The 26,529-nt window shown below is 38.6% G+C and overlaps 1 long non-coding RNA gene across 5 annotated transcripts; it reads left to right on the top strand.

The window, feature by feature from the left end:
- The first annotated feature begins 895 nt into the window (after positions 1-895).
- On the top strand, positions 896-4,096 carry LOC145028954 (uncharacterized). Of its 5 annotated transcripts, none has more exons than XR_013676281.1 (9): positions 896-1,171; positions 1,987-2,055; positions 2,743-2,790; positions 2,868-2,930; positions 3,028-3,133; positions 3,225-3,270; positions 3,482-3,568; positions 3,775-3,855; positions 3,934-4,096. It is a non-coding gene; the product is annotated as an uncharacterized LOC145028954 (long non-coding RNA). The 5 variants fall into 5 exon arrangements; XR_013676283.1 differs by lacking the exon at positions 896-1,171 and adding an exon at positions 1,647-1,899; XR_013676279.1 differs by having other exon boundaries at positions 1,987-2,790.
- The last annotated feature ends 22,433 nt before the right edge of the window (positions 4,097-26,529 follow it).

Here is a 26,529-nt window from a genome sequence, read left to right as displayed (position 1 = left end):
TAAATTTTTTTAGGTGCTAAATGACTTGTGATGCTATATACTATTATTTGATTGGATCTATGGTCTGTTGCCGACCGGATCTGGAAACTTTATGTGTTCAGGTTTCTAAACATTTAATTACGGTATTAGAATTGGTATATAACTTTTCGGAGAGATAAGCAGATTTATACGTCAATCATAGATAAAATCTTTCCTATCTTAATTCTCGTCATTACACACCAAACGTCTGATCTGGTGTATAGATCAAAATGGAAAGAACCTGAAGTGGAGTTGGGAACGCGAATGGAAATAGGAATCAACATCCAGTGATTGAGCAAATACCTGTTGTAGTAGCCGCTCCTGAACCAATCACGATGGTTGGAGTGTAAGCGATGATCCAGATGAGGTTGGATCGTCAAATGGAAGAAACAAAATGTTTACTTTAACAACATCGAGAGGAACTTATGATGCCTATTGAACAGACCGAGCTGAATGATGGGCAGCCAGAAGGAGGGAACTACAGTGGGGCGGTTGGCAAAGCCAACCTACCGATAGTTAGACGAAACAATTAAGATGGAGGCACTACAAATAAAATGACATATAGTAACACACGTTTTTAATGGCATATATTTGATGTGCCATTATATCATGTTTTTAGTGACACTTTTTATATGCTACTAAAAAATCAATATATTTAATGACATTTAATATTTTATGCCACTAATATTCTTAGTTAATAATGGCAAAATGATTTAATAAGCAATTAATTTTTTTATAAAAAATATTACATAAATAATTCTTACAGTATTTATAAAAATCCAGTTATAACGTTAAAATTTTACTTTTTATTTCCCTTCTAACTTTTATTTTATTGTCTTATTTTTAACAAAATAATTTCTCTTCGGTTGTCTTCAACTGTTAGGTTTTCCTGTAATATACAATGTCTTAACCTAAGAAACCGTGACATGACTGAAAGTCTGAAACCACTCCTACTCTTAACTCCCATAAACATCGATCAAACACACAATCGCCACCCTTTCTTCGTCGACATCGGGCCATCACTTCGTCGCCGATCCATATCTTTTTCGGCCAGCATCGTTGCTTCCGTTGTCGCCATAGTCGCATCTTCAATTCACTTTGACAATGTCTTCGTCGGCCTATTCCTCTTTTTTTCTATGTTAATCTCGTTAAGGTAACACACCATATATGAATTTTTCTTTTTGATTCTTCTAGATCTAAGAAATTTTGTGTTTGGAGATTGACGTTGTTTAATTACAGAGGTATATGCAACATCATAACGATGTCGAGTTTTCCGCCCTTGGGATGGATAATTTTCTCATATCGTAACCTCTTCGTGCTATTTCATTACAAAAATGCAATGAAAATGCCTCTGTTTTCGTAGTTTCTTTGTGTCTGTACATATTCGCACACGATTAGTGATACACGAGGAAGATGATTCAATTCTCTGAAATTTGATTGTTTAATATGTTTTCTATTGTGAAGTTTTTTGGTCCTTCTATATTAAAAAAATGTATATTAAGTACTTGCATATTTTGAATCATGGAACGCTTTAGGTTTGCAAATTATTTATGAATCATGAAGATTCTACTTTGTAAATATCGTAAGGTTGTAATCTAGATTTATGTATCAGAATCGAGTATTTGTTAATGTGGGTATGGATTGAAGGTGACCAAAGATTGATAAGCAATCAGCCACCAAAGTTAATGGAATTGATCATTAGATAGCAATCAAATGAACTTTACAAATATATGGCTTCTTCTTGAGCTCCTCAATTCATACAGTTGCAGATTTAAACTACATTTAGATTATGATGATTTATATTGGTTATCCTTGTAGCTATTGCCACAATTGTCACAATTACATAAATTCTCAAGAATAATGCATTCATTGTTGAGAAGCGTAAGGATTTTTTATTGATTATTGTTATCTCTATAATGTTGCATGTTTGTATTGTTTATATTAATGATTTTTTACAAAACACTGCAGAGATTATGACTTCTACTGTTGACATAAAAGATGAATCCAGAGGAAGTCCCATCCAAAAAGCCAAGCTAAGTTTATATGGGTTCTATGATTCTATCAATATTAAAACGCTAATTTGTTGCTTGGATAAATAATGTCTAAAAATCATTAGAAACTCAATGTAAAATTTCAATGAGATAAAAAAATGGAAAGAATATAATATTGCAATGATAAAAAGCATTGCTAATTACATGAACCTTAAAGATATAAACCTTTAGGTTAATAATTATATGCAAATGTTATAGAACAAGTTATTGAAAGTTTGAAACTATTGTTTATATATGATTATAAATAACATATTTGGTTCTCAAGTATTGTTGATTTTTGAAACTTTGGTCCTCATTTGAACTTTTTATAACGTTTTTGTGCATATTGCAAGTAATATGATTGTTCACAATTCTGATGCCAAAAATATAGTCCTATTACTTGGAACAGGGACCAACAATATTATAAAAACCTTAAATAAGTATCAAAATTGCAAGAGAGAATTTGTTGGGAATACAATTCCAAGAATTAACAATACTCGGGGACCTAAAATCTAATTTAATAATTTGTGGTTGGTTGTTGTTTATTTTAGATATTACTTTGGAAGACTGATAAATTTTTATACAAACTTGGTCAACTCTTTGACTTCTTCCATGATATACTACATACTTTTTAGATTAATTTATATTATTTATTTTAAAACTTTTCTTACAACTTTTCTGTTTTGATATGCAGTTAACAGTGATCAGCATGTACATATTACTTTACTAAAAAACGTATTTGGTAAGTTTTATTTTTTTTATATAAAGCTTCGCATTAGTGTTTTATATAGATTTCATATATTTTTAGACACTATGTAGAGTTGGTGAAGAGCTGAAGTTCTCAACAACACTACTTTATTCATGTATTCATTTTGTCAAAAGGTAGTCTCTCTCTCTCTTTATCTCTCATACCTCTCTCTCTCTCTCTCTCTCTCTCTCTCTCTCTCTTATGGTTTTAATGTTTTTTTTAATAATCAAGGTGGATTAGTGGGCTACATTCTTCTGAGTGTTAGTAGTTGGTTCATGACTATTTCATGGCTTTTTGCTCCTTATCTGTTCAATCCATGCGGTTTCGAGTGGCAAAAGTGAGTTCTTTTCTTATTTTTATAGTTTACATATTATTTTTTTATATTTTATGCTAAAACATTTAGCTTCATTTATTTCTATCATTTTTAGGACAATAGAGGAGAACAATATTCTTGGAATGATCTTGTATCGAAAAGTAAGTTGTATAAATTTGGTGATATTGAAAATATATTTGGAATAACATTTGCTTCATATCATTTTAATGATTTTATATGCAAACAACCATAATGCCTTAATTTTTGCTAGCTTGTGGTCCCATTGGTTTTTGTAAGTTAAACATTCTGCTTTTGTTCAGTTTTCTTTTGTACTTTCTTCACTTCATGCTTGTGTATATGTTTGAATTGCAGATTTATCTTTTGGACAACCATATATTTTACATTCTTATATCTGTTAATGTTGATTTCTAGCTTGGAGCTAAAGCTTATCTTGGTGAGGTAAATTTACCTTTTCGTCCTTGTGTACTCACATAATATGTGAACCTCACTAGAAATACGCACATACTTATTAAAAAACTAATTTATAATATATATATATATATATATATATATATATATATATATATATATATATGTGTGTGTGTTTGTGTGTGTGTCATACTTACTAAAAACTAATTCATATTATATTAATGCTTTCATATTAGGTCTTTGAGTTCTGTCAACAAAAACTTTGAGATGTTCCTTGAAGCATTCATGGATAATCTCCACATTTCTCTTTCAAACAGGTGTTCTTGATCTCGTTTTGTAACAACATTTGTAGAATTCCATTTATAGTTATATTAATGTTTAATTATATTTTGCAGGAATTCACTTAAGGTAGCTAATCAGGTTCTCTAGTAAATGATAAGTTTGATGTTGCGAGATTTTCACCTTTTTGGAATGAGATTGTAAGATTATATTACTAATTTGTGAGTTTTTGACTTCTATTATGTGACTCTTACTAGTTGAAATATTACTATTTTGCTATCATATTTTGATGCATTTTGTTATTTTTTACGTGCTACAATTTAATCATTTATATTTTTATGTTATAGATAAAACTTATGTTGATATAGGTAGTCTAAATTATAGATTTACCGATGAAAATGTGCCAAAATATTTATTTTTATCTTGATAAACATAAAAGTGTAACTAAAATATAAAAAACATGTAACTAAAAGCAGTGCAGTAAATGACATAAAATATGTGACACAAAAAAACCTTTATTCTTTTGTAACAAATAAGAAATTGCCACAAACTATATTTATTGTGGCAAATAAATAGTAACACTAAAATCTTAAAATATGTACTAAAAGTGGCATGAACTATTTAATCAAATAAGCATTCAATGGCACAAAATATATGCCACAAAAACTTTTTTTCTATTGTGACAAACAAACGAGTGTCACTAAAAGCCTAAAATATTGCAGCGGCAAAAAAAAAAGTGACGCTAAAGGGTTTTAGTGGGAGCGTTTCTAGTGACACTTATTTTGTGTGCCGCGGATTCTCTAAGATGGATTTAGTGGCAAATTTTTTGGTTTTTAGTGGCACTTTTTGTGTGCCACTAAATGCCATATTTTTTGTAGTGAGGAAATGACGGACGTGGATGCAAGTACAAGGATTTCATGGCATCCAAACCACCGTGTCTTTCTGGAAACGCAACACCGGTGGAAGTTATGGATTGGGTCTCCGAGACGGAGACAATGTTTGAAAGTTGGGAGTGTAGCAACAGACAGAGGACCGCTCTCGCGATCCCTCTGTTAAAGTCTGGAGTACTGAGCTGGTGGAGGCTACTAGCTAACACGATGCCCAAGGGAGAAGGAAGCAAGATGTCTTTGGAAGATTTTCTAGTACAACTAAAGATGCAATACTGCTCTGAGCAGGATCTTCTGGAAATCAACAAGGAGTTCTAGAATCCGAAGAAGGGAAGAATGAGCGTTACTGAATACGCTGCAAGCTTTACCGAAAAGATGAAGTTGGTTCCTTCCCTAGTCCCAACCGAACTCTCCAAGGTTAACAAGTTTTCCCATGGATTACCAGCAGACTTTGGTCCAATGGTCAAACATGCTACCACATTGAAATCCGGCATTAGGGCAGTCGAGAATGTTGAGACCCAGATTAAGGAAAAGGGTCTGGAGAGAGAGAGCTGAAGTTGGCGAGAAAAGGAAGCATGAAGGACCTTCAAAATCCAACAAAGAAAGGAAATTCTCAAAGACTGAAGAAGGAGGAGAAGGTGAAGCCTAGTGGTTCGAGAAATGTAAAAAGAAGCACTTTGGGAAATGTAGCGAGGAGGTGACTTGCTACAAATGTGGAATGACAGGGCATTACGCCAGCAAGTGTGCGTCCAACAAGAAGGTGTGATATGGATGTAACAAAGAAGGGTATATTTCTAGGGACTGCCCAAAGAAAAACGAGGTAGCAAGGCCAAACACGCCACCAAGGCCAAGGGCATTACACATGATCCTTGACGAACAACAAAATAACACAAGGAATCGAGGATGAGGAATTCATACCCGAAGATCGAGTTATGAAGTAACCAAGGGGATAGTATCGTATGATGTAGCCTAGTAGCGGCATAGTATAGGGTGATCTTGAACACCTATGTAGTCGTTTCAAAAAATAATAAAGCCTTCATTTTGTTAACTGGTGTGTTAAACTGTTATGTGATTTTCTTGTATGCTAACTTTGAGAATTGCGAGACAATACTTGGGACGCGTATGAGTTGGTGTGAAGAGTAGTAGATGCATATGTTGGGTTTTGAGCATTCTAACACTCCTAAGTGTACATGCAACCCTAAATACCTTGGATCCATGTTTTCTCTATTATACATGCAATTATGAACATCCAAGGTATTATCCTAATCTAGCATACAACATAATGAATATAACAGGATAGAATACATACCTCTTTGATATAGAATGTCTTCATGAAGCTTGAGTGCCTAGTGCCTCAAGTGTGACACCTCAAATGGTTCACACAACACCAAATACACTTGGAATGACTTGAGAGAAATCCACAACTCATGAAATTGGCTATCCCTTCTTTTACACACACTAGTGCCGATTTTGGTGAATAATATGATGCTTATATAGTGTGTTACAATTAGGGTTACACCATGTAAACCCTAATTGTCATGATCTTTCATTTCCATGACCCATGGGTTATATAACATCCATGGAGCATCCTATGGGTTTAACCCAACTTGATTATCCATGGAGCTTTGGCCTACTATATAAGTTATGGATGGTTTGCACAATCAACCCATATATTTAATTAGTCTTATTTTGATCACATAATTAATTCTAAATTAATTCTTGATCAATACTAATTAAATATTATTATTCTTATTATTAATATACTAGAACTTGTAATATATTAATAACCATAAGTGTCTTATTTCTCTCATTTAGTCTATCTAAGTGCATGATGCCATGCAATCCAAATGGACCATTCCGGGTCGGGTCGGGTCAAGTCTTACCAATTATAGTTATGGACTTAAAAATTAATCCAACAGTCTCCCACTTGGATAAGTTTAAAACTATTATTGCGTATGACTTCAAGAACCGACTGGCAAATGTAGCTCTCAAAAGCTTTTATCGAACTCTGACCTTGTAGATGAACTCTGACCTTTGTCAATGACTTTTCCATTAGATAAGGGATCATATATTCCTCCATTCTAGATATCATATGGACCGAGACATGGATTATAATCATTCTCTTTGCCCATTTGTTGATTCCCGATTTCCGATTTATGACGACTAACTAATTGAACAAATCAAATCAGTCATGGCTCGGCCGATCACTTCCATTTGTCATCATCAAATCATCAAGGGGCCCGCATATATCGCTTTTATCCCGAAGGTAAAGGGAATGGATAAACTTCGACTCATATGGCTTGTTCTACTACTTGTTGAATCATAAACACAGACACGTTTTATAACATCAAATTACCAATGTGTTTGCGTGCAATCAATGTATAACCAACTCATAGTAACAACTCATATCTCTAGGTTTGAACAATATAAGATATTATCGTCTCATGATCACTCACGATAAAATCTATGAAGTGATTCCAATGTGCACGGGTTGAATCCAATACTCAGAACTTATGAGCACATATGAGTGTTATAGCACCACCTTGTCCAACATCTTAGACCTCTACAAGCCCAACCTATGACAGTCTTGATTCATATCTACTTCCAACATATGATCGACTGTGGATGGTTTGAATAGCTTAGTCAATCAGAACAATGACCTAGTTATTCTGGAAGCCAAAACATGCTAAGTGAAACAAAATAATAATCGAATCCAATATGGTATCAGAACTTATGAATATAAATAAAACACCTTTTATTTGTCACAATATGATTACAAATTATTCATTGTATACCGTTTCAACTATAAACTTTATTCTTGAATTAAAACAATAGTTGTCCCATGCTCCAAGCATGTACACTATGTTATTCTAAACACTAGTCATGCCACACACCAAGTATGCAAACTACGTTTGTCTATGATCTTTACTTTGTGAAATAGATCAACTGAACATAACTCCAATGATTCTCTTTTCATAGTCCCAAATCCTTACTACAAATGCAAGAATTCCAAATTCATTCCATTTACTGAAATATGTTAGATTGTAAACTTATATGCATTGATCCTCTTGTAATGATTATGCACAAAGTCAGAAAGACTTGACAGCAACCATTACAGAGCATTCCAAAGGAGATCAGCTCCTTGGAAACATCCTTCTTGCATTAAGTTTCCTAATCTTACATAGATTGAATAATTTCTAACCTTGAAACATTTCCATATTCCATTTTGACTATCACTTCTGAACAAGAGTTGCCTCTTTACAGACTATGTCAATACGGTCCTTCCAGAATTATCACTATACTTTCAACTATCCTTGAGCAACCAATCTTTGGTAAACCTTAGATTGTCCTCGATAATTGTTTAATCCTTTTAGTCATATCCAATTCTATACCTTTTCCCTTCTTAATGCCCCAGGCATTAGGAAAATTTTAGAAAGGATAAATATAGCACATGTAATCAATCCTATATCTGAAGCATAAGGGACACGATTCATGATGTCTCACATAAAGACTAAACCAGTCTTTTGCTATAACATTTCCATTTCTATTTGCCAAGTTATCATAATTCAGATTATGAAAAGGGATGCCGTAATCATAATTGAATTTTAGAACGCAAATAATGGACCCATATACAGAATTTCCTTATGTTGAGCCATCCCAACATGAAATTCATATATATATATATATATATATATATATATATATATATATATATATATATATCCTTGACTAAATGATTAAAACCTCACGATCTAAGCTTATAGATTTGAGATGAAGTATAATTTCCTCTCCCTTAATTATAGCAAAAAAAACTATTTCCCAATTTAAACTTTTTTTGATTTCTATAATTAACATTGCTAACTTGCAACCTTTATCATAATTATCATGCTCGCACTGACATGATGATTATTAGCATAATAATTATGCTACCACTAGCTTTGACATGTACTCATAAATTAGCTGACTTTCTTACCAAAGTTTAGATTTCTGATACTAGATTGTTTTGATAAAACTTTATCAAAATCATACACCTCTTTTAGATAGCTCGCAGGTCTGTCTAAACAATTTTAGAGCTATGAAAAGGGATGCCGTAATCATAGTCTCAATGGTTTAGACCTTTTCCACTTCTCACAAGTCCACGTTAGTGTTCTGGTTAAACACACAACTCCACTAACGATTTTGAGAATGCAAATATCACAATTGCTATATACTTCAAATGTACTTGGTGGAAGTATTTCCTCACCATCATTTTCATGAATCGGAGAGAAACCTTATGACCCTTAGATTTAATGGTGTATGTTTTCTTATCCATGTGAATTGTCAAAACCATAGTCACGTGACAAGGATAATGACAAATCCAAGCTCATATGGACTGAACTCAATCTTAATTTCTTGCCACCTGGTAGCTCAAGGGCCTGCCATTGCTTCTAATTTGTTGTGCAACCAATTGAGAACTCTAAGAACTCATATGCAAAGCCAACTTTAACTGGAAAGGGCATAGAATATGTCAACACAATAGGTTATGAACCTTAAGTCGTGTGCTAGTGAAGAACTTCAGGTTTTTGTTCTTTATTAGTTCTTGAGACTTTCAAGACTTTTTAAGACTCCTACTAAAGTACTCTCCCATCTTTTCAGAGCTGAGAAACTTTTATCCTTCTGCATAATTTGATTCTTTGTATTCGCTTTGTCATACATTGGAACCTTTTCCAATGTCTCAGAATTACACTTAAGCTTGTAAGTATAACCATATTTACAAAGCTATAGTAAATTCTGATGAATTGTCTTATGTATCTTTTGTGGTGGACTTAGCCAGTGCACAAGAATGTGTACTCAATCCCTTAGTCCTTTACATGACTCACACATCCATGTGAACAACTAATTAGTCTTAATTTTCCAATACTTGAAAGTTCTCATTCATCATGCTATACAACTTGCATGATTCCAAGTTCCAGTCCAATTGAAACTTGGGTGATGAGAATCTTTCCTTATTTGGTAAATTTAGATATTACCACAAATGGAATAATCAATTTCATATTTCCACTCTTGCTATTAATGAAATCTTATAAGGAACAAAAATTTTCATAGATGCCATTGTAAGGATATTTTAAAATAAATAAATTCAAAAATATTCCTTTTAGTTTAAAACTTTGCGGAAAAAATTATCCTTATAGTGCGAAAGCACATGAAAACTTTGTTGTTATCTATTCCTAAGCAATGTATCATAACTCCTAAGAAGTAGCTCAAGAATCAGATTGTAACACCCAGATTCCCGAGTATGATGTTTGTTCTTTATTTTTGGGTGTTGAAGGGAGAGTCGACATGTTGGCGTCTGGACTCGCCGAGTATGGTCGCGGATTTGGGTGCGAGTTCACAGTTGGACTCGGCGAGTTCATGAGTGGACTCGGCGAGTCCATGCTATTTAATGAAACCCTAATTTCCAGGGTTTAAGACCTATTTAAAGGGTCTTATGTTTGTCATTTGCGGCCACCAACCTTAGAGAGAGACCCTAAAGAGATCTAGAGAGTTTGTGAGGAAGGAGAGGCAATCTATGATTGTATGAAACAGATCCGACCTCAGAAGTTGTTTTGATTTTGTGCATGGCATGAACTAGCCGAATCCAAAGAACAGACTCGGTGAGTAGTATGAAGGTTTCCCGTTAATCAATCAGTGAGTGGATTGTCGAGTTGGGGGAAATGACTCGGTGAGTCATGGAGAGTCAGGGGTCGGAGTTCAAGATTAGAACTCGCCGAGTTGTTCTTGAGACTCGGCGAGTTGAGTCGGGGTGGCTCCGTGATTCATACCAAGTGGAACTCGTCGAGTTGGGGGAAGTACTTGACATGCCAAGAGAGGGTGTAAAGGAGTCAGTGGACACGTGTAGACTCGCTGATTTGCCGAAATGTACTCGACGAGTCGGGTCAAAGTTGACCGTTGACCTTGTTGACTTTTAAGGTTGAGTTAAAATGTATTTATGAAAGTATTTACCTTATGTGATTAGGCAGGGGCTAGGTCACATTTCTACAGAGTGAGACACTTACCGAGACACCGAGGTGAGTCTTCTCACTATACATTACCTAGAGTGGTACTATGCGATGACCAGAGGGTCTTATGTTTTATGTATGATATTATGTGCTATGTGATATTTGTATGTTGTATGATGATATAGACCGCACTGGAGGGTCCCACGAGCTATCACCAGACCAGAGGGTCCAACGAGCTACGGGACTGGAGGGTCCCGCTGAGACACATCGACCGGAGGGTCGTATTATAGCCTCGAGTGGCGTATGTGCTATATTTGGTATTTTGGGAAACTCACTAAGCATTCATGCTTATAGATGTTGTGTTATGTGTTTTAGGTACTAGTGATGAGCGCGGGAAGGCACAGGCATGATTCGTACACACACGCATTGGAGTTTTTGTAGATATTCTGGGGAGATGTTTTGTAACAATAACAATTGATACAATGTGTTTGACATAACTTTATGAATGAATGAATGTTTTAAAAATGAAAAATTATTTTGAAAATTTACGTTGTTACAAGTTGGTATCAGAGCCTTGGTTTGAGGGATTCGGATGCATCTTCGGGCGTATATGAACTCAAACTGAGGAATTGAGGAAAATTTGGATAATGAAGTAAAATTTTTGGAAAACACTAAAAGACTTTTGAGACAAACAGAGCAGAGCCGTGTGTACAATCAGCCAGCGCCCGAACGACGAATTCCCCAAAAGTACCCTTACATTATGTGTTATGAGATATGTTACATTATGCATGCTAGAGTAGGCTAAGTATACATATTAGGACTACAGTGGCCTGATTTGTGATGCCTTAGCCTAGGATTTTTCTGCTGCTGAGATGCTTTGAAGGCGAGTAGATAGCAGTTAGGAGCTCGTGAGAATAGAGTACTTGTAATCCAAGATGAAAGGAGGAGGACTTGAAGTGAATGTTGATGCGTTATGGTCAGTAGTATTGGGCCAATACTACTGAAGACACCGGATCAGTGGGCATTTCAAGTAAGAATCTTTTGGATAACGGAGTACAAGTAAGGTTGCATCATCAAGTATAAGTATGTTCAATCGAATATGTGATAATTTTCTTTGTATTTCAGTGGCATCATGGTTGGGACTCGACACACACCTGAGATCAGTGGTGTCAACGACGAGGAGACCCATCGATTGATTCATGAGGAGGTGGTTGCTGCCATCCGGGCTGAGATTCCTGAGATGTTTTGGGACATCAAGACCACATTGATTGAGACTTTTGATGAGCGGTACGCAGCATTGACTGAGGCTGCTGCAGCTACAGCTACTGCTGCTGCCAGACCTCAGGGAGGTAACTCGTTGTTGTTCCAGGAGTTTAGCAGCATAAAGCCACTAGAGTTTGACGGGACGTAGGACCCGATTGCTGCTATGAGATGGATCTCTGATATCGAGGGATGTTTCCATATGTGTTCTTCTCCAGAGCACTTAAGGGTTCGGTTCGCTTTGAACTAGCTCCGCCTGGGAGCGAAGGATTGGTAGATGTTCGTGACAGCAAACTTTACTTTGGCTGAGATTTCTGAGGTGACCTGGGAGAGGTTCACCGTTACGTTCCGATAGGAGTATGTTCCCCCGGCGGAGAGGGAATGGTTGATTCAGGAGTTCCTGGCCCTCAAGAAGGGTACTGATTCTGTGACAGTCATTGCTAGGAAGTTTCATGAGAGGGCGATGTTTTGCCCTGAGCAGGTGTCGACTGAGCAGGCTTGTATGAGCCGTTATCTGAGTGTGCTGAGGAGAGATATTTGGGAGTTTGCGGCGAACTTGACTTACCGGACATTCGCTGAGCTCGAGGAAAATGCCCAGATGAGGGAGATCGAGCTGGAGACTCAGGTCAGGGAGGAGGCTGAGTCCCAGAGGGTGGATCGGCGGCCGGCTCAGTCTCAGCCGGCAGCCAAGCGGGCTAGACCCGTTGATTCTATGTAATGCCCGTATTTCCGGGCTAAAAGCATTAATAAAGTTGTAATAGTCTAGGTCAACCTTTGTAACTCATTTTGAAATAATAAAGAGGAATTATGTGAATTTTATGTGAATTATATGCTTATTTGCTTAATTATTATGATTTAATTAATTAATAATGAAAATAAGCCTTTAAAATAAATATTAGAAAAAGCCGATATCTTTTAAGAAATTTGTAGTGGCCGAAACAAGGATTCTGGAGATATAAAGAGTGCCGAAATCCGAGTTATAACGAAGAAGTTATGACATGTCGAAGTTTTGTGACAAAACCAGCACGACACCGGGAAGCGTAAAAAGTGAATATTGCGATAAAGTGCTTTTTAGCCTTAACAATCTAAACGAAAGTCATAGTATTCGTTAAACCGAGAATTTTGATAAAAATAACGTCCAAATCTAACTTCGTATGAGGAAGTTATGATTTTTCTAAGTTTTAGCATAGCAGTAGACACCTAAATACTCGAATTTAAGATCGAGCGATATTTATCCGACACAACCTAAACGAGAATTGATGGTCTCGTGAAGAGTAGTACAATGGTAAAAAGACTGACAAAAACGGACGTCGGATGAATAAGTTACAAATTTTTAACGGATTATCCTGTCCCGGTCTGTTAAAAATAATAATAATAAAATTAAATTAAAATTAGCCCACGAAGTGTAAATGAAAGTTGTAGAGCATAATTTTAGCTACGCGTGCATATAAATAACATCAAAAATCGAGTTCGTATGCGAAAGTTATGGATTTTAGAATTTCAGGGCTCAAAATTCGAAAAATTTCGCATGAGTAGTAGCCGCCACCTCACCTCGCACGAAGCTGTTGCATCACCGAGGATATGGCCGAATCCGGATCCGACGCGTGTCGCTATTCCCTCGGACCGAAGTCTCATCCAATCAGAAGACGCCTCGTAGCCGCAGCGTGTCGGAGTCTCGCAGGGCCACGTCCGAGCTTCGCATAGTGTCTCCGTGTCTCGCCTCGCTGCTGCCACACGCCTCGTTCCCTTCTTTGCCACGTCTTCTTATCGTATCCGAACCTCGTAGGTACTACATGGAAGCTTCTCAGCCACGAAGACCTCGGCCTCGCACCCTGTAAATAGAGGGGCTGCGAGATCTTCCGACTACTTTTGGAAATTTGATATTTTTCAACCCTAAACTTATATTTTGACTATTTTGACTTCTACCGAAGCCACGATATTATTTTTAAAGCCCGGAAGACATCCCGAAGTGCCCGAAAACCCGGAAAATTTTATCTTTTCGGTTTTGAAGCTCCAACTCTTGCTAAGCCTGGTTTCTCAATAAAACTCTTGGTTTTATCAGAAACGGTCATTTTAAGGAACGAAATTCTACTCGATTATCATCAAATCAAGTGAGTGTATAGTCACTTTCATCTTACACATAGATATGAAGTATTTTCTATAAAATACGTGTTATGTGTAATTATATTGATTGTTTATTTGAGATGATTGGTGAATACAACGTTTTATACAAGTTATAAATTGTATATGTATTTTATCTACAAATATGTTGGGTAGAACATGGGTAGCCAAAATAGTTGATGTGTGTTAAAATGATGAGAGGCCTCGATGTTGTTGTTGTTCCAGTCATCTAGCAGAGTATGGATGACGACCACTGACTCTTCTAGACAGTCCAGTGGAATGCTAGCAGGCTCGCAACCTGTAGGTGTTGTGAACGATGTGTTCATCGGTGTACTCCATCCCCCTCATGGTTGCCTTTAGGACATTTATTGTTGAGGAACCCCCTTAGCAGTAGTATCCATCCCGATAATAAAATCCTTAGACTAGGTCCCTTGTATAGGTGTTTAGGGACGTAAAGTGAGGATAACGGGAATGGGTAATCAGGGTTATTGTTGGTTGATGAAACTAATAAATTTATTTCTGATCTATGAAATTAACAAATTTATTATTATTTGTGGGTTGAAAACCCTATATGCTCACCAGGCTCTCAAGCCTGACCCACTCAGCTTACTATTTTACAGGTAGTGGACTCAGAGCATAATTATGATGATGATGAGGGACTTTTGGATTATACGCCATTAGCTGTAAATAATTGTTGTAAGGCTGATAATGTACTGTTTATACTTATGTACTGTATCGAACATGACATCCCGAGTATTTTAATGAAATACATTTGTAAGGAAATGCTTTTGATAAATCTTTATCATATTATCGTTTTGGGACAAATTCCACAATTCTTTTATTAAAAGGTTACTATGATTTTGAAATAAAGTATAAACAAAACCGGTCTTTTCTGGCCGTGAAATTAGGGATGTCACAGTTGGTTTCACTGCATTAGTTTAAGCGCACTATGAATTTGTAGGATTTACAGACTTAAACATAGAATGCTAAGCGATGATTGTGAGGTGTGAGCACGAGTATATTTTAGGAAAGATGCCTAAAATGCTTTTATGTGCTAAATGTTATGTGTTTGCTATACATGATATTATTGTTCGGATCTATGGTCTGTTGCCGACCGGATCTGGAAAACCTTATGTGTGTAGGATTTTAAGCGTATGATTACGATATTAGAACTAGCATGTAAACGTTTTGGAGTCTATAGTGAATAAAGATCTAAATTCACCTTATTCGGTGTATAGATCAAGATGGAAAGGACACGTAGCAGAAGCGTAAACCCAAATGGGGATAGGAACCAACCCCCAGTGGTTCAGCAAATACCTATTGTTGAAGAAGTTGCACCTGAGCCACTCACCATGGCTGGAGTTCAAGCCATAATTCAGGCTATGCTAGCTGAACAAAGGGAAGAAATGAGATGGATTCTCCACGAGAATAGGGACGAATCTACTATACATGTTGAACCGATGGAGTTGGCAGCGATAGTTTTTGCTCTAAAAATATGGAGACATTACCTCTATGGTACGAAGTTCAAAATTTTCACTGATCATAAGAGTCTCTAGTATATATTTAATCAGAAGGAACTGAATATGAGGCAACGGCGCTGGCTGGAGTCACTCAAGGACTACGACTATGAGATACTTTATCACCGTGGTAAAGAAAATGTTGTTGCTGATGCTCTTAGTCGGAAAGTCAACCTTGAAAAGAAAATGTCAAGAGCGTTGAGAATTGAGGTTGTCTCAACAATTGTGGAGTGTATAAAGAAAGCTCAGGAAGAAGCTTTAGAGAAGAATGACCGAAAAGAAGAACATTTGGGCAAAACATTAGTATTCGGTACAAACAACCAAGGGTTGAAGGTATTCCAAGATAGGATTTGGGTACCTAAGACGGGAGGAGTAAGAGATGTTCTGATGGAAGAAGCTCACAAGACGATCTACTTGATTTATCCTGGCAGTATGAAAATGTATAGGGATTTAAAACCCTATTACTGGTGGCCAACGATGAAGCTCGATGTTGCTAAGTATGTGGCCGAGTGTGTGACATGTGCAAGAGTCAAGGCACAACATCAGAAACCGTATGGGAGTTTAGAACCTTTACCTATACCCATGGGTAAATAGGAAGACATCACCATGGATTTTGTGACTAAACTACCCAGAACAAGAGCAGTCACGACAGGATTTGGGTGGTCGTGGATTGTTTCACCAAGAGTGCACACTTCATAGCAGCCAATGAAAAATGGTCCATGGATAAGATTGTGAATTCTTACCTAAAGGAAATTGTGAGACTTCACGGTGTTCCTCTAACAACTGTATCAGATTGTCATAGTTTTTTCACATCACGATTTTGGAAAAGTCTACAAGAGGAAATGGGTACCAAATTGTGTTTAAGTACAACTTACCATCCACAAACTAATGGTCAGAGCGAAAGAACAATACAAACACTTGAAGATATGCTGAGAGCATGTACCCTGTAATTCCAAGGTAACTGGGATGAACATTTACCTTTAGTAGAATTTTCCTACAACAATAGTTTCCACTCGAGCATAAAGATGGCACCTTATCACGCATTGTATGGACAGAAGTGGCGTACGTCGTCTTGTTGGCTTGAAGCTGGAGAAAAGCTGTTTATGGGACCTGAGATAGTCCATCAGACTACTGAAAAGTTGAAAGTGATTAGGGAAAGGATGTTAGCAGCTCAGGATCATCAAAAGAGCTATGCTGACAAGAAAAGAAAACTAATAACATTCGAAGATGGTGATTGGGTTTTGCTTAAAGTGTCGCATTGGAAAGGACTTATAAGATTTGGTAAAAGGGGAAAGTTGAGTCCAATGTTTATTGGACCATTTAAAGTTCTTCAGAGGATTGAGAATCAAGATTACAAGCTAGAACTACTAGAAGAACTAGATGGTATTCACAACACTTTCCATGTGTGTTATTTAATGAAGTTCACGGGAGATGTTCCCGACATAATTCCAATATATGAGTTTAGACTGAATGAAAGCAAGAGGTTAATCGAAGAACCAGAGCCAATCGTTGACCGTAAGACTAAAAAGTTGCGAAGCAAGATGGTTGACTTAGTGCTTGTGCGATGGAAGCATACGAATGGGCCAAATCTCACCTGGGAAACGGAGAGTGACATGATGAGTCGCTACCCGTATTTGTTTCCTGATGTGTGATTCCGAGGAAGGAATCATCCTAAGGGGGAGAGAATTGTAATGCCCGTGTTTCTGGGCTAAAAGCATTAATAAAGTTGTACTAGTCTAGGTCAACCTTTGTAACTCATTTTGAAGTAATAAAGAGAAATTATGTGAATATTATGTGAATTATATGCTTATTTGCTTAATAATTACAGAGATATAAAGAACGTCGTAATCCGAGTTATAACGAAGAAGTTATGATCTGTCGAAGTTTCCTGACGAAACCGGCACGACACCGGGAAGCATAAAAAGTGAATATTGCGATAACATGCTTTTAGCCTTAACTATCTAACGAAAGTCATAGTATTCGTTAAACCGAGAATTTTGATAAAAAGAACATCTAAATCTGACTACGTATGAGGAAGTTATGATTTTTCTATGTTTTAGCTTAGCAGTAGACAGCTAAATACTCGAATTTAAGATCAAGCGATATTTAACCGACACAACCTAAATGATAATCGAGGGTCTCGTCAAGACTAGTACAACGGTAAAAAGACTGACAAAAACGGATGTCGGATGAAGAAGTTATGAATTTTTAACAGATTGACATGTCCCGGTCTATTAAAAATAATAATATTAAAATTAAATCAAAATTAGCCAATGAAGTCTAAACAAAAGTTGTAGAGCATGATTTTAGCTACGCGTGCATATAAAGAACGTAAAAAACGGAGCTCGTATGCAAAATTTATGGATTTTAGAAGTTCGGGGATCAAAATTCGAAAAATTCCGCATGAACAGTAGCCGCCACGTCACCTCGCACGAAGCTGCTGCGTCACCGAGGATGTGGCCGAATCCGGATCCGACACGTGTCGCTATTCCCTTGGAGAAAAGTCTCGGCCAATTAGAAGACGCCTCGTAGCCGCCGCGTGTCCGAGTCTCGCAGGGCCACGTCCGAGCTTCGCATATTGCCTCTATGTCTCGCCTCGCTGCTACCACGCGCCTCGTTCCCTTCGCTGCCACGTCTTCTTATCGTGTCCAAACCTCGCAGGTACTACATGGAAGCTTCTCAGCCACGAAGACCTCGGCCTCTCACCCTATAAATAGGGGGGCAGCGAGATCTTCCGAACTACTTTTGGAAATTTGACATTTTTCACCCCTTAACTTATATTTTGACTTCCCTTGAATACGTCCCGAAGTGCCCGAAAACCAAGAGAATTTTATCTTTTCGGTTTTACAGCTCCAACTCTCGCAGATCCCGGTTTCTCAATAAAACTCTCGGTTTTATCAGAAACGATCATTTTAAGGAACGAATTGGTGTCCGATTATCATCAAATCAAGTGAGTGTATGGTTACTTTCATCTTACACATAGATATGAAGTATTTTCTATAAAATACGTGTTATGTGTAATTATATTGATTGTTTATTTGAGATGATTGGTGAATACAATGTTTTATACAAGTTATAAACTGTATATGTATTTTATCTACAAATATGTTGGGTAGAACATGGGTTGACAAAATAGTTGATGTGTGTTAAAATGATGAGAGGCCTCGATGTTGTTGTTGTTCCAGCCATCTAGCAGAGTATGGATGACGACCACGGACACTTCTAGACAGTCCAGTGGAATGCTAGCAGGCTCGCAACCTGTAGGTGTTGTGAACGATGTGTTCATCGGTGTACTCCATCCCCCTCATTGTTGCCTTTAGGACATTTATTGTTGAGGAACCCCCTTAGCGTTAGTATCCATCCCGATGATAAAATCCTTAGACTAGGTCCCTTGTATAGGTGTTTAGGGACGTAAAGTGAGGATAACGGGAATGGGTAATCAGGGTTATTATTGGTTGATGAAATTAATAAATTTATTGTTGATCGATGAAATTAATAAATTTATTATTATTTGTGGGTTGAAAACCCTATATGCTCACCAGGCTCCCGAGCCTGATCCACTCAGCTTACTATTTTACAGGTAGTGGACTCAGAGCATAATTATGATGATGATGAGGGACTTTTGGATTATAGGCCATTAGTTGTAAATAACTGTTGTAAGGCTTATAATGTATTGTTTATACTTATGTATTGTATCGAACATGACATCCCAAGTCTTTTAATGAAATACATTTGTAAGGAAATGCTTTTGATAAATCTTTATCATATTAATTTTTTGGGTCAAAATTCCGCAATTCTTTTATTAAAAGGTTACTCTGATTTTGAAATAAAGTATAAACAAAAGCGGTCTTTTCTGGCCGTGAAATTGGGGATGTCTAATTCGAGATCTGGGGGCGTGAAGGGCCGCACTTGTGGGAAGTGCGGTAATTGTCACAAAGGATCGTGCAGGGCTGGGGTGTGCTACAAATGTGGGAAGGAGGGGCATATCGCGAGGGATTGCCCCAAGGGAATTTTGGTTTGCTTTCATTGCAACCAGACCGACCATCGAAGGTCGAGTGCCTGCAGCTTCTTCAGGGATCATCGTAGGGATCTGCGCTAGCTGCTAGGGCTACCGAGGTTTGGCCGGTCAAGACCGAGGCCCCGAAGGCTTGTGGGAGAACATTTCAGTTGACCGCGGAGGAGTTTTGCGCGGCACTAGATGTTGTGGCTGGTATGTATTCTCTTTTCGTTGTTTCACATATGATCTCCGGTCCCATTAACGCCTTATTTGATGCTAATTCCATTGCTAGCTGGGTGTCGCCCACCTCAGCCGAACACAATAGTGATATACACTTACGTCGATATAGTGCTTCGAAAGGAGCGACTTTGATGCTCGAATGATAACTGTTTTTATACGAGAATTCAACTAAGGGTAAGTGGGTATCCCAAGACTTCCTAAAGTCTATCACACATGCGTGAAGCATGTCTTCGAGTGTCTGGATGGTTCGCTCGCTTTGACCGTCCGTTTGTGGGTGGTAAGCGGTGCTCATGTCGAGATGGGTTCCAAGTGCTTTCTGAAGTGATTGCCAAAAACGTGAAGTGAATCTACTGTCTCTATCTGAGATGATAGACACTGGTACTCCGTGAGGTCTCACGATTTCTCGAATGTATAATCGTGTCAGTCTCTCCATCTTGTAGGATTCTTTTATTGGCAAGAAATGGGCGGATTTCGTCAGTCGGTCAACTATTACCCATATAGTGTCTAATCCGTTCGACATCTTGGGTAGCTTGGTCACAAAGTCCATGGAAATCGCTTCCCATTCCCACTCGGGGATCACCGGTTGTTGTAATAACCCTGAGGGCTTCTGGTACTCCACCTTTACTTTGGCGAAAGTGAGACATTTGCTTGCATAGGTGGCAATTTCTGCCTTCATGTTAGGCCACCAATAATGTTGTTTAATATCCAAGTACATCTTGTCCAAACTTGGATGGATGGATTATCGCGTCTTGTGAGCTTCATTCATGACTACCTCCCTAATTCCTCCGACTTTAGGGACCCAAATATGGTTCATGAAGTAGTATACTCCGTTCTCCTTTACCTCTAGATTCTTCTCCATTCCGCGAAATGCTTTGCTTGCTCTGTTTTCCGTTTTCATGGCATCTGACTGGGCTACCCCGATCTGAGTGGTTAGGTGAGATTTGATGGTTATTGAGAGAGTTTTCACATGACGATTAGAGTGCTCCTTCCGGCTCAAGGCATCAGCTACGACGTTGGCCTTGCCTGGGTGCTATTTGATTTCACACTAGTAATCGTTTAATATTTGAACCCATCTTTGTTGCCTCATATTCTGCTCTTTCTGTTTCAAGATGTGCTGGAGGCTTTTGTGGTCCGTGAAGATAGTGCAATTTGTACCATAAGGTAATGCCTCCAAATCTTCAGAGCAAAGACCACTACTCCCAATTCCAGATCATGGGTCGTGTAATTCACTTCGTGTGTCTTTAGTTGGCGGGATGCGTAAGCTATCACTCTTCCACGCTGCATGAGAACGCAACCTAAACCCTGATTTGACGCGTCACAGTAGACCATGAAATCTTCTGTTCCCTTCGGTAGAGATAGTACCGGGGCACTGCAGAGGGCTTGCTTCAGGGTTCGGAATGCAATTTCTTGTTTGTCCCTCCATTTGAATGGTGTGCCCTTTTGTGTAAGCGATGTAAATGACTTGGCTATCTTAGAGAAGTTTTGAATGAACCTCCTATAGTAGCCTGCTAGGCCTAAGAATTGGTGAATTTCTGTGGGTGTCGTCGGCACTTCCCATCCTTCGACTGCTTTGACCTTAGAAGGATCCACATGAATTCCTTCCCAACTAACTACATGACCTAGGAAGTTCACGCTACGGAGCCAGAACTCACACTTGGAGAGTTTTGCGTACAACTTCTCCATTCGCAGGGTTTCCAGGATTTGTCGGAGACGTTGGCCATGCTCTTCTTCGCTTCGGGAATAGACTAGGATGTCGTCAATGAAGACGATAACAAAGTTGTCGAGGAATGGTTGACAAATTCGGTTCATCAGGTCCATAAATGCGGCGGGGGCATTTGTTAGACCAAAGGGCATTACGACAAATTTATAATGTCCGTAACGAGTTCGGAAAGTGGTTTTAGGAATATCCTCTTCCCGGACCTTGAGCTGATGGTACCCGGACCGTAGATTTATCAAAGAGAAGTAACTAGCCCCTTGGAGCTGGTCAAATAGATCGTCAATTCGTGGGAGTAGATAGCGATTCTTGATAGTGAGTTTATTTAGCTCCTTGTAATCGATACACATCCTAAAAGATCCGTCCTTCTTTTTGACAAAGAGGACCGGAGCTCCCCATGGTGAGTTGTTGGGTCGGATGAATCCCTTGCCCAGGAGTTCGCTGAGTTGGCTGGACAATTCCTGCTTTTCAGCAGGAGCTAGCCGGTAAGGCGATTTAGCAAGTGGAGTTGCTCCTGGAACGAGGCCAATTCGGAACTCAACTTGTCTCTCTCGGGGTACTCCAGGGAGATCTTCAGGAAATATGTCTGGGAATTCACGTTCTACTGGAATGTCTTGAATGCTAACCTCTTCCTTGGTTTTATCCACTATGTGAGCCAAGAACGTCAAAATTTTCTTTCGTAGATGCCTCTGTGCCTGGACGCACGAGATGATGCGATGGTTTGTGCTAGGTTTGTCTCCATAAATAACTAGGGTTTCGTGATTGGGAAGATGAAGGCGAACGACCTTCTCGTGACACATAATTTCAGCATGGTGGGGGCTTAACCAGTCCATGCCAATAATCACATTGAAACTCCTAATGGAAACAAGCATCAAGTCTATTCGAAAGACGTGTTGATTTAGAGTTAGGGTACATCTGATGTAGATTTCCCCAATGGATTCGGTTTTCCCATTGGCCATTTCCACCGTAAAGGTTTCATTGAGCTTCTAGGGTTGTTGTTTTAACAAATGTTTAAACTTATTGCTCACAAAACTTCGCTCCACTCCGGTGTCAAATAGGATGCATGCATAAGTGTAGTTTAGGGGAAACGTACTGGTAACAAGAACGGGATCCTGATTCACCTCCCCTGACCCATGGTCAGCAATCTTCCGGTTCCTCCATTTTCGGGATTGTTTTTGTTGCGGTAGTGTCGATGGAAGTGCCCAGTCCTTCCACAATTATAGCAAGTGTGGCTAGGTCCTGCATTGTTGTCGTCGGTATTGTTGTTGTTGTTGTTGTTATTGCGGTTGTTGTTGTTGTTTCCCTGTTGTTGATTTTGAGGAGGGTAAGTCTTGCAGTACCTTGCCGTGTGCCCCTTCCGATTGCAACTGGTGCATTGTATCTCCTTCATTCTCCATTGTGATGGAAACCACACTTGTTGCACTTGGGAAGATTACCGTAATAAGGTCTATGAGTACATGGAGAACCTGAGGCTGGAGCATGTGGTGTGGATGGAGCTTGCGTGGTCGCAGCATTAATTGCCACTGTTTGTTGCTTCTTGGACAATTTGGAGCCTTGAAGCCCCTTTCTATTGTTGTTCTTCCCCTTCTTGCTGTCATTGTCCTTCTTAACATCAGTCTCCACTGGCTTCTCACCCTTCTTGTTGTTGTGGTCATATAGCTTCATGGCCAATCTCTTGGCACTGTCGAAAGTTTCAGGATTTGCAGCTATCACTTTTCCTTGGATCGGGGAGGTTAGTCCCCAGATGAATCACTCGATTTTCTTACCCTCTGAGGTAATCATGCCAGGGTATAACAGAGATAGTTCGCTAAACCTGTATATGTAGGCATCTATGTCGGCGTTCCGGATACTGAGATTCCACAGCTCTTGTTCCATTTTCTGAATTTCACCACGAGGACAGTATTCGGCCATCAACATTTCTTTCATTTCTGTCCATGGCATGGAATTGGCTACGGGGAGTGTCATGGCTTCCACGTGTCCATTCCACCAAGTGAGCGCTTGGTGAAAAAAAGTGCATGCAACAAACTTCACCTTCATCTCTTTAAGGCAGTCGCATATCTCGAACACCGATTCCACCATCTCGATCCATCGTTTCAGAGTGATCACTCCTCCAGTGCTGTTAAAGGTTCGTGGCTTGGCGTTGGTGAAGTTTTTGTAAGAGTATGTTTTGGTGGGTCCTTGATTCATTCCATTCTTCGAACTTCCGGCCCCTTTCCCGTTGACTCCTCCATTGTTCCCTTGGTGAATTTGTTCCATTGCTGTGATGACCGCAACAGATACAGTTGCCTGGAATGTGGCTGATTCAACTTCGGGTGGGGTTGGTTTCGGGTTTCCGCGAGTGGGTTGTGGAGGCCTCTTTCTGTCATAGAACGGAAAGATGTTGAGTGTGTGTGGTTTTTGTGAGGTTGTGATCCTATAGGCTAGGTACGTGGCACAACTTAAGTACTTCTACAATTTAGCATACAATCATGGATAGATAACACATAGCATATTATAACGTCATAATAAAACATATAAAATCTTTCATTACTATTATCCGCACTTTGATACAAGAAAATTTTGCTCGAAAGAGCATACATAAGCGTTACTAGTTCGACATCATAATGACTCTATGAGTAGTGTAGTCACTTAAAAATAGAGTCGGGGTACATAACATAGATCCTAATGACCTAGTAAGATAAGTCTATCCCTAGCACTCCAAGGCGTGTCCTAAGATAGTGGTCAGATCATATGCCGAAGTGTTGAGCCAACAACTGAGCCATCTCAGTCATGTCTCCGATGACATCATCCCTCTCATGCTCAGCTTGCACTGCATGTGCTTCCATGGCGAACAGCTATTGCCGCAGGGCAGCAATCTTAGCTTCGGGAGAGCGATTCTCCCTTGCGGGGCTCACTGGTGGGGCTTGGTGGTCCGGTTGCGCCTCGCCGACAAATGACGTGGTGTTATCCTTGCCCAAGTCTTGTCCTTCCTCCATGTCATCATCGGTCTCCTCAAACTCGTAGTCAGTGTCCATGTACTCGTCAGGTCCGACGTCGTGTGCTTCCCCCTGATTCCCTTCGGGTTCGTCTTCAAGCATCCCGTGAGCCACTAGGACTTGATGAAACTGAATGCCCTGCTGCTCTCCTTCCATGAAGACTGGGAGAAGGTATACGAATAAACTATCATTATCCTATGACTCTACAACTATTGTAAAGGCTAAACGGATGTTCTCTTTTTGGTGATAAAGAGGTATGTTCTTAGGTTCTCTGGCTATCACGATCTCCTCAGAACGTGTGATAGTTATACCTTGGAGGGAATGTAGTTGATCAGGCTACATCCACTTCTTGATATGACTAGAACAGTTCTGGCTTAACCGAGATACTAGTATTATCTTGTTTGGTTCGGTATTACGTTCTTTTTCCTAATACATGCAAGGATGTTTTTTTTACTGTTTTGTTTTACATGTTTTGTTCAGAGTTGTGTTAGTCCTCTTTTTGGTTTATAGTTGCATATCAATGTGTGGTTAGATATGGTAGTTCACTATAAACAGAGATCTGATACCAACCTGTCACACCCCCGAACCAGACGGCGGAAACGTCCGAGGGCTATTGTGACTCAATTAATACCATCACAATGATTATACATGAATCATAACATCACTCATCACCATGCATTGAAATATAACAACAGATATTGCTTACATTCAGTACATTGTTTTGAACATTACATTTCCATAACTTAAACCGTTCGATACTAATTTAAACAAAACACCATGACATCACTAGATACCTATTCTTCGATTTACCTGTTACCTGAGAATACAAGTATCTTGGAAAACGTCAACATATGAAATGTTGGTGAGTTCATAAGTCATGTTTGAAAAATAATGATTTTTGTGAAGTTTGAAAACCTAGAAAATCCAATATTTTCTGAAATAAGTATTGTATATAAGAAAAATTGTGGAGATCCGTAGTATGCTTGTCGATTTTGTAAGCGTGTATAATTGTTAAACCTTGTACACAACAGATAGTTAAAAGTGTTGATTTCCCAGGAAAACCCGATGTTTTCCCAATATATAGAATTACATGTCTTATTTATTGTTATACCGATACGACGATTGTTTTTGATTACCTAGGTGACATTGGATTAATTATGGGTTGTGAGTCGTTATAATCACGCATTAACGGAAATGACTAGTTTATAACTACCAATTACAAACGATCCTTTAGGCGTCATCCATAAGACTCACTTAATCCAACCACCCTGACTTCTCATAGTCCCACAACTGAGGAGAAAGGAAGGTACGAAGCCCCCGTTATTTCCATAAGTCGTTCAAGGTTATCGTGAATGCGAAAGGGACTTGGACCGACTCGCATTTAACTTCTTGACTTTGCTAGCAGTACCAATGGACCCTTGGGGCCGAACAACACAATAAAGCTATTGCAGTCCTTTTACATGGAATTAGGTCATAGAAGGCCCAATAACATGTAAGCGCGTTCCCTTCGGGCCTAAAGATCATGTCATTGGGCTATCTAGGCCCAACAAGCATGATTTGAAACTTTCAAGCCCATAGATTGAGTATTGACTTCTCGTAAATTTTGCATGTTTTATTGAAGTACTAATGTTTATTGATTTTTGTTTTGTAATTGATTCGAGACCGAATCAAATTGTTTGGTAACAATATTGGTGTTGAAGGCGTATTTGATATTACATTTCGCCGGAGTCATAGTGCTTGTACTTTATCTAATGGGATTTATTTGTTTATAAGTAAAATTTTACCTTTTTGTGACCCTACTTGGATAAAATTTACACTTTCAATCCTTTATATAAAAGAATTTCCATTTTAGTCCCTAAACCATTTTTCTAGACACTTTCGCATCAAAACTTATTGAAAAGACATTTTCAGCCAAGATTTACTTAATAAAACGCTTAAGTCCTTCAAAATGAGGTTTTATCGGTTAGAACCCTCATTTTTCGCAATCTTTACAATTTTGGCCCAAAATGGAAATTTTTTGCAT

The sequence above is a fragment of the Lactuca saligna genome, chromosome 2 (genome assembly GCF_052625555.1).
Source record: "Lactuca saligna cultivar CGN05327 chromosome 2, ASM5262555v1, whole genome shotgun sequence".
NCBI classification, from domain to species: Eukaryota; Viridiplantae; Streptophyta; class Magnoliopsida; order Asterales; family Asteraceae; genus Lactuca; species Lactuca saligna.
Note: the sequence above shows the minus strand (reverse complement) of the source record. Positions and strands in the feature narration are given on the sequence as shown.